This window comes from Triticum dicoccoides, chromosome 4A (genome assembly GCF_002162155.2).
Source record: "Triticum dicoccoides isolate Atlit2015 ecotype Zavitan chromosome 4A, WEW_v2.0, whole genome shotgun sequence".
Lineage (NCBI taxonomy): Eukaryota > Viridiplantae > Streptophyta > Magnoliopsida > Poales > Poaceae > Triticum > Triticum dicoccoides.
The window spans coordinates 727,838,695-727,846,089 of NC_041386.1; positions in this window are offsets into that span (position 1 = coordinate 727,838,695).

The window sequence follows — 7,395 nt, forward strand, 5'->3', positions numbered from 1 at the left end:
ACAATTAGTTTGACTAGACAGGCACAAGGGCTTTGCTCCTACAACCATCTTTGTGGTATGGTTATAATGCTCACAGGAAATATTTTTCCTTCACGTGTCTGATTCAGGTATTTCAAAACCTACAAGCTTATGATGTGCTGGTTTTAACCAGGTATATATAAGAGAATAGGGTGTATGTTTTTGAGGTAAAGCAGATTCTTAGAGTGAACCATGATGATGCACTCTTTGTTGCAGAGTTATGCTGATTCAGCTGAATTGAAGGGGAAACATGCACTATTCTGCCATTAAGATGTTCTCATACTTGTGGAGAAAAGTTACACAGTGAACTGTCATCGTAATATTAAACTACATACATGTATTTGGGTTTGTTAGTGAAATTGTTGTCTCATTGAGAAAAGATCAACAGAAATCTTGGTGGGTAAATCCTTGAATATTGTTATTTATATGTTGTGAAGGTGATATAAAGACTATGAGAAATACAAATAAATATGCCTCACCAATATATGAGCCAGTGTATATGTAAACTATTTGATTTATTGAATGCGTTTTAACTTCTCTTAAAGATTTTGTTTTCATTTCCAAAAATATATGGCACGGGTAGGTAACACACCTTTTATTTCATTTCACGCAAATTTAACCTTTATTCAATTCATAATCGTGTGGAAATTTCTACCATTCCATCCTCCAAATGGAGGGGGGCCACAAACGCTTGCTTGCTTCTGTCGTAGGAGATATTTGTCTTACCGTCCCATATTTAGAAATCTCTTATTCCTGTTGTCTTTTTACTCTGATAATATTCGATTTGGTTATTGTCCTAGAACCTTGTAATGGCGTGGCTGATTGGAGCGGCTGCCTCCTTGCCCAGGAACATGTAAGTCTGTTTGGTCTATGACATCACAAACTTTGTAAATCATTTGGTCGCTGCCAATTTGGCTAGCTCATCCCTCAAATGAAAAATGTTATAGTAGTATGGTGCTTATGCCATCCTTGGTGATGAATCATGGCCTTAGGAAGATTGATTATATGAGAAAGATGACATTTTTTATTAACTATGCTCATTGAGGGCTAAGTGGGTTATGAGCAATGCCTCTATTTTTATATATCAACTCTGCATTGTAAACAAAAGGTCGTATTTTCATTATCAAAACTACAATCTATGAACCAAATACTGGCATTTAGGAACTGGCACTACAACGTGTGTGTTTATGAAAGTCTAACATTAATTTGTAGCTATGTAGTAGTGAATTCTAAGGGGGGTTATAGAGCTCTTTTGCAGGACTATGTACTTCCCTAATCCACCAAAAATATAATGGAATAACAAATAAAGGAGGGCAAACACAATAAGTAAACGCCCATCACATGTACAATTGACCAAATCAATTTTAAAAATCCACTAATGTACACATAATAGTTCATGCCAACTTTGAAAAACACTAAATATTAACATATATTTGTATCATTCCCTAACATTAGAGTGTATAAATAGACGGGCGCAGCAACGCGCGCCATCGATGATCTAGTTAGTCATAAAAAAAGTACTATACGCATGCTCCTAGGGGGATAGGTTGGTATGAAAAGACCATCGCTCGTCGCCGACCGCCACCCATAAGACAATCAATAAATAAATCATGCTCCGACTTCATCACATAACAGTTCGCCATGCGTGCATGCTACGGGAATCACAAACCTCAACACAAGTATTTCTACAATACACAATTACTCACTAGCATCACTCTAATATCACCATCCTTATCTCAAAACAATCATAAGGAATCAAACTTCTCATAGTATTCAATGCACTTTATATGAAAGAATTTATTATATCCCTCTTGGATGCCCATCATGTTAGGACTAAATTCATAACCTAAGAAAATTACCATGTTGTTTAGAGAGACTCTCAAAATAATATAAGTGGAGCATGCGAGTTCAACAATTTCTATAAAATAAACCATTGCCGTGCTCTAAAAAGGTATAAGTGAAGCCCTAGAGCAAAATTGCCTAGCTGAAAAGATATAAGTGAAGCACATAGAGTATTGTAATAAATCACAATTCATGTGTGTCCCTCTCAAAAGTTTTGTACAGAAAGGATGATTGTGGCAAACTAAAAAGAAAAGACTCAAATCATACAAGACGCTCCAAGCAAAACACATATCATGTTGTGAATAAAAATATAGCCTCAAATAAAGTTAACGATGGACGAAGACAAAAGAGGGGATGCCTTCCGGGGCATCCCCGAGATTAGGCTCTTGGTTTTCCTTGAATATTACCTTGGGGAGCCTTGGGCATACCCAAGATTAGGCCCTTACCACTCTTTATTCCAAAGTCCATCAAATGTTTACCCAAAACTTGAAAACTTCACAACACAAAACTCAACACAAAATCTTATGAGATCCATTAGTATAAGAAAATAAATCACCACTTTATAGTACGGTTGTGAACTCATTCTTTATTGATATTTTGTGTAATATCTATTGTATTCCAACTTCTACATGGTTCATACCCCCCTCCCCCGATACTACTCATAGATTCATAAAAAAAAGCAAACAACACAAAGAAAACAGAATCTATCAAAAACGTAACAGTCTGTAGGAATAAGAGGCATTCAAATACTACTATAACTCCAAACATTTGAAAAAATAGGACAACCTTGGAAATTTGTGTATCAATCTTGTGTCAAAAATGCAGATCAAAAGCATACTTCTGTGAATTATGAAAATTATTTTTCTAGGCACAAAAGTTTATGTTTTTCAGCAAGATCAAATCAACTATCACCGTAAGCCATCCCAAAGGTCTTACTTGGCACAAAAACTAACTAAAACACAAAAACACATCTAACCAGAGGATAGATGAATTATTTTTTGGAAAACAAAACCAAAAAAGCAAGAACATAAATAAAATTGTGTTGCCTTCCAACAAGCGCTATTGTTTAACACCCTTAGCTTGGCATAAAACATAGATCTAGGTATTGCCATCTTTCGTATGCAATCCATAGGTAGCTCTCATAATAAATACATATGGCAATTTAATTTTCTTTCTAGGAAAGTGTTCCATGCCCTTCCTTAACAGAAATTGAAATCTTATGTTTCCTTCTTTCATATCAATATTGCACCAATCGTTCTAAAGAAAGGTCTACCAAGAATAATAGGACATGTAGGATTGCAATCTGTATCAAGAACAATGAAATCTACGGGCACATAATGCCTATTTGCAACAATAAGAACATCATTAATCCTTCCCATAGGTTTCTTAATAGTGGAGTCCACAAGATGCAAATTTAAAGAACAATCATAAAATTCATGGAAACCTAACACATCACATAATGTTTTTGGAATCGTGGAAATGCTTGCACCCAAATCACACAAAGCATGGCACTCATAATCATTAATTTTAATCTTAATAGTAGGCTCCCACTCATCATAAAGTTTTCTAGGGATAGAAACTTCCAATTCAAGATTTTCTTCAAAAGATTTCATCATGTTATCCACAATATGTTTAGTACAAGCTTTATTTTCATTATAAGCATGGGGAGAATTCAACATGGATTGCAACAAGGAAATAAAATCTATCAAAGAACAATTATCATAATTAAAATCATTAAAATCGAAAAGGGTGGGTTCATTGCTACTTAAAGTTTTGACCTTTCCAATCCTGCTTTTATCAATTTTTGCATCTAGATCTATAAACTCTGAATCATTGGGATGCCTTTTAACTAAAGTGGACTCATCTCTAGTCCCACCTTTATCAAGATTTACATTGGAAAAAAAGGTTCAATAGGAGTCACATCAATCACTTTCAGATCTTCATCATTATTTTCACAAAAACTAGAAGGACATGCGTTTACAAACCAATCTCTTTTATCAGACATCTTAGCGGTTCTTTCTTTACACTCATCAATGGAAATTCTCATAGCTTTTAGAGACTCATTAATATCATGCTTGGGTGGAATAGATCTAATTTTCAAAGAATCAATCTCAAGAGAAATTCTATTCACGTTCCTAGCCAAATCATCGATCTTAAGCAAGTTTTCTTCAACCAAAGCATTGAAACTCTTAAACACTACTCTCAAAATCAAAGGACGTCTTATTACAATTTCCATAAGAATGGTTGTAGGAATAACAATAATTATTAGATGAATTACTAGGAAACGACATATGATAAAAATTTCCACTACTAGGGAAAAGCCAATCAGAAGCGCGGGTAACTGCGCTACTGATACGGTGCTACAACTAAAGGTTAGCAGTAGCATTTTATGACACGCGCTACTTTTATATCTACTTAGTAGTAGCGCGTGCTGCGACATCTGCTACTGGTAATTACTAGTATCACGGCTCACTGCCCGCGCTACTACTATTATTCCATATTCTATTTCTTTTTTTATTTTAGGTCGTATTCATACACCTCTATACAAGTTTTCATATAGTAGCAATTTAGAGATTGTTTTTACATTATAACGAGTTATTAAATCACTAGCTGAAAGAACCATTAGTTTCAAATGGATGGATCCTAAGTGACCAAGTCATGGATTATCACGATAATCCATGACTTTATCACTTAGGATGCATCCACCTGAAACTAATCTGCGGTTCTTTCACCCAATGATATAATAACTCATCATCATCATCATCACCATCATATTAATATAAAAACTCTTGTATCATATCATCACCAACAACACTAGCTAATAATTATCATAGTGATTACCAACATTATTTAATCATCATAGTCATAGTGTAACTAGCTAATCACCACCAACACTAGCTAATAATAATCATCATAGTCATCACCACCAACACTTCTAATTGTGGGTTGCGCTTCTGATTGCGGGTTGCGCTTCTGATTGTGGGTTGCGCTTCTGATTGCTACCCCTAGTACTTCTCTATGATCCTTCATAATGTTGCTCCAGTCTTTGACTATTAAGACTTGCTCGCTTTTAGAAATCCTGAATGTACTTATGTGCAATGTAGGATGTCTTGGTCGTAAGCTAACCATGGACATGCGACCTTTAGCCTCGATCCAATGAGGCACAACTATCATCGGGAGTCCCTGTTAAAGAACATCGTAGTAACATACTTAGCAATGAAGTTTAGCTTAAAAAACAATGTATGCAAAAGATGCACTGAGGACAAATAGTAAAAATCTTACCATCTTTCCTAAATAGATGTGACCGTAGTTCAGTACGAACACTATTGGTCGCCCGTTTTGAGTACTAAGATTTTCAAGTTCAGGAAAATAATTTGTCTTGACAGTATGAAGATCCTTAAGCCATGAAACATAATGACTTATCTCCTCGCAGTTTAGTTCAGCCCCAGGACAGTAGTAGGTCATGTCTACCACACGCCGGACAAGTTTACTTGAATGGAAATAAGTTGTCAATAGAAATTAGTTGTCAACTATTTTTAAATAAACAATATCCAAGACATAAATATGGTTGAGAAACTCACATAATGGTAGAACTGGAGGCGTCTGTACATCGACCCAGATGTCGATATTACCTTCAATATCATCTTCGGGATGAATATCAAAGGTGGCAAGCATATCAGGCTCAAGTGCATAACCCTTGCATAGTGCTCTCCATTTTTGGCATTAAAAATGAGTGTAGGTGTCTGAATTGTATAAATTTGTGGCAAAAGTATAACCATGCTCGGTCCTCAAGTTAACTCTTTTTACCTCCATAGAGTCCATACATATAGTACTGAAACCAACCTTATCAAAGACATACATTATTGCACAGCAGGGGAAACACTAGTAGAATAGTAAGAAATTAAAATTATAAGTTGAAGCAAAAGAAGCAGAAGTCATGCTTAATTAAAAAAAAAGACTTGTCATTCTGACTTACTGTATCCACTTCGAAGGTGTCATCCAGCTTGATGCTGAAGCGCCTACCACCAACTAGGTGAGGCCTGTCGCACAGGTCGCGCTCGTCTTCGCAGTATTCACACATACAGAATTCCTTTTATTCGTTAGACATTTCCTATGTTCATAGTTGAAACATTAATTAAAAATCGACCGAAGGCAACTACCAGGAAACTCAAAACACAGATCACTATTACTCAATATACAACGGGTTGACTTTAGGTCTGTCGAGTCTTCCTTCCTAAACTCTCATCTCACGTACATGGTGGGCACTCCCTCTGATATTGCGACCGTCGGTGATGGTCGCTACTCCTCCTTTCCCTAGTGCATTACAATTATCTAGCACAAGGAAAAGAAAGAGAAGCGACCCCCACGACAATAGCCGGTATTCTTCTTCTCTCATATATGGTGGACACTCCCTCACCGATTTTTCGAACGTCGATGATGGTCGCTACTCCTTCTTCCCCTAGTGCATAACAAAGGTCTAGCACAAAGAGAAGAAGGAGAAGCAACCCCCACGACAACAGTCGGCATTTTTCTTCTCTCATATATGGTGGAGACTCTCCCTCACCGATTTTATGATTGTCATGTATGGAGCCCCGACAGTCCTAAAGTCAACTCGAAATGTCGTTTAATTCTTGTTCTAGCATATCCGGGGCACTGGATATTTCCTACATGTTCTAGAACAAGTCATGCTTAAATTCACGGAAAATCCAACATGAAATTTGCTAAAATAGGACATATCGAGAGCCTGAAATTTGCCGGAACGGAAATGAATCAACACTCCGACAAAACATAGGTCACTCGGAAATGAATCAACACTTCGCACATGAGCATAAATTGGGGCTCATTGCATTTCAGTGGTTCAATATTGACAAAAACATTTCAATATATCTTATAATCAAAACATTTCAATATATCTTATAATCCGAACATTTCAATATATCTTATAATCCGAACTTTTCAATATATCTTATAATTTGAACATTTCATTTGTTTAAGAAGCCTAACTAAATACCCTAGTTCGGATGTGGAGGAAGGTGGAGAAGGAGCAGGTGGACTTTTAGCTCACCGACTCAGTGTAGAGGAAGTAGAGGTATCTCGGATGACGATCACTCCAACGAAACACGACTAAGCCTGCATATTCCATCGAGTAAAATTTTAATTAGATCATCAAACCTCATATAGCATTCTTTGATGACAAAGTGATAATGTCATAAGTTCAACTAGTTCTATTAATTCAACTAATTCAACTAAGCACTTACAAGAAATAAACTAGTTCTATTAATTTTCTTACTAAAAATAAACTAGGTCTATATTAAAATTTTAATTAGATCATGAAATCTAATATACCTAAATTTTATTACTAAAAATAAACTAGCTCTATTAATTCAACTAGTTCAACTAAACACTTACAATAAATAAAAATAACTAATTTTCTTACTAATTCAACTAAGCACTTACTAATTCAAGTAAGAACGGTAATAAAATTTTAACTAGTTGGGAGGGAGAAGGGGGCGGGCTGGAGGAGGAGGGGGGATG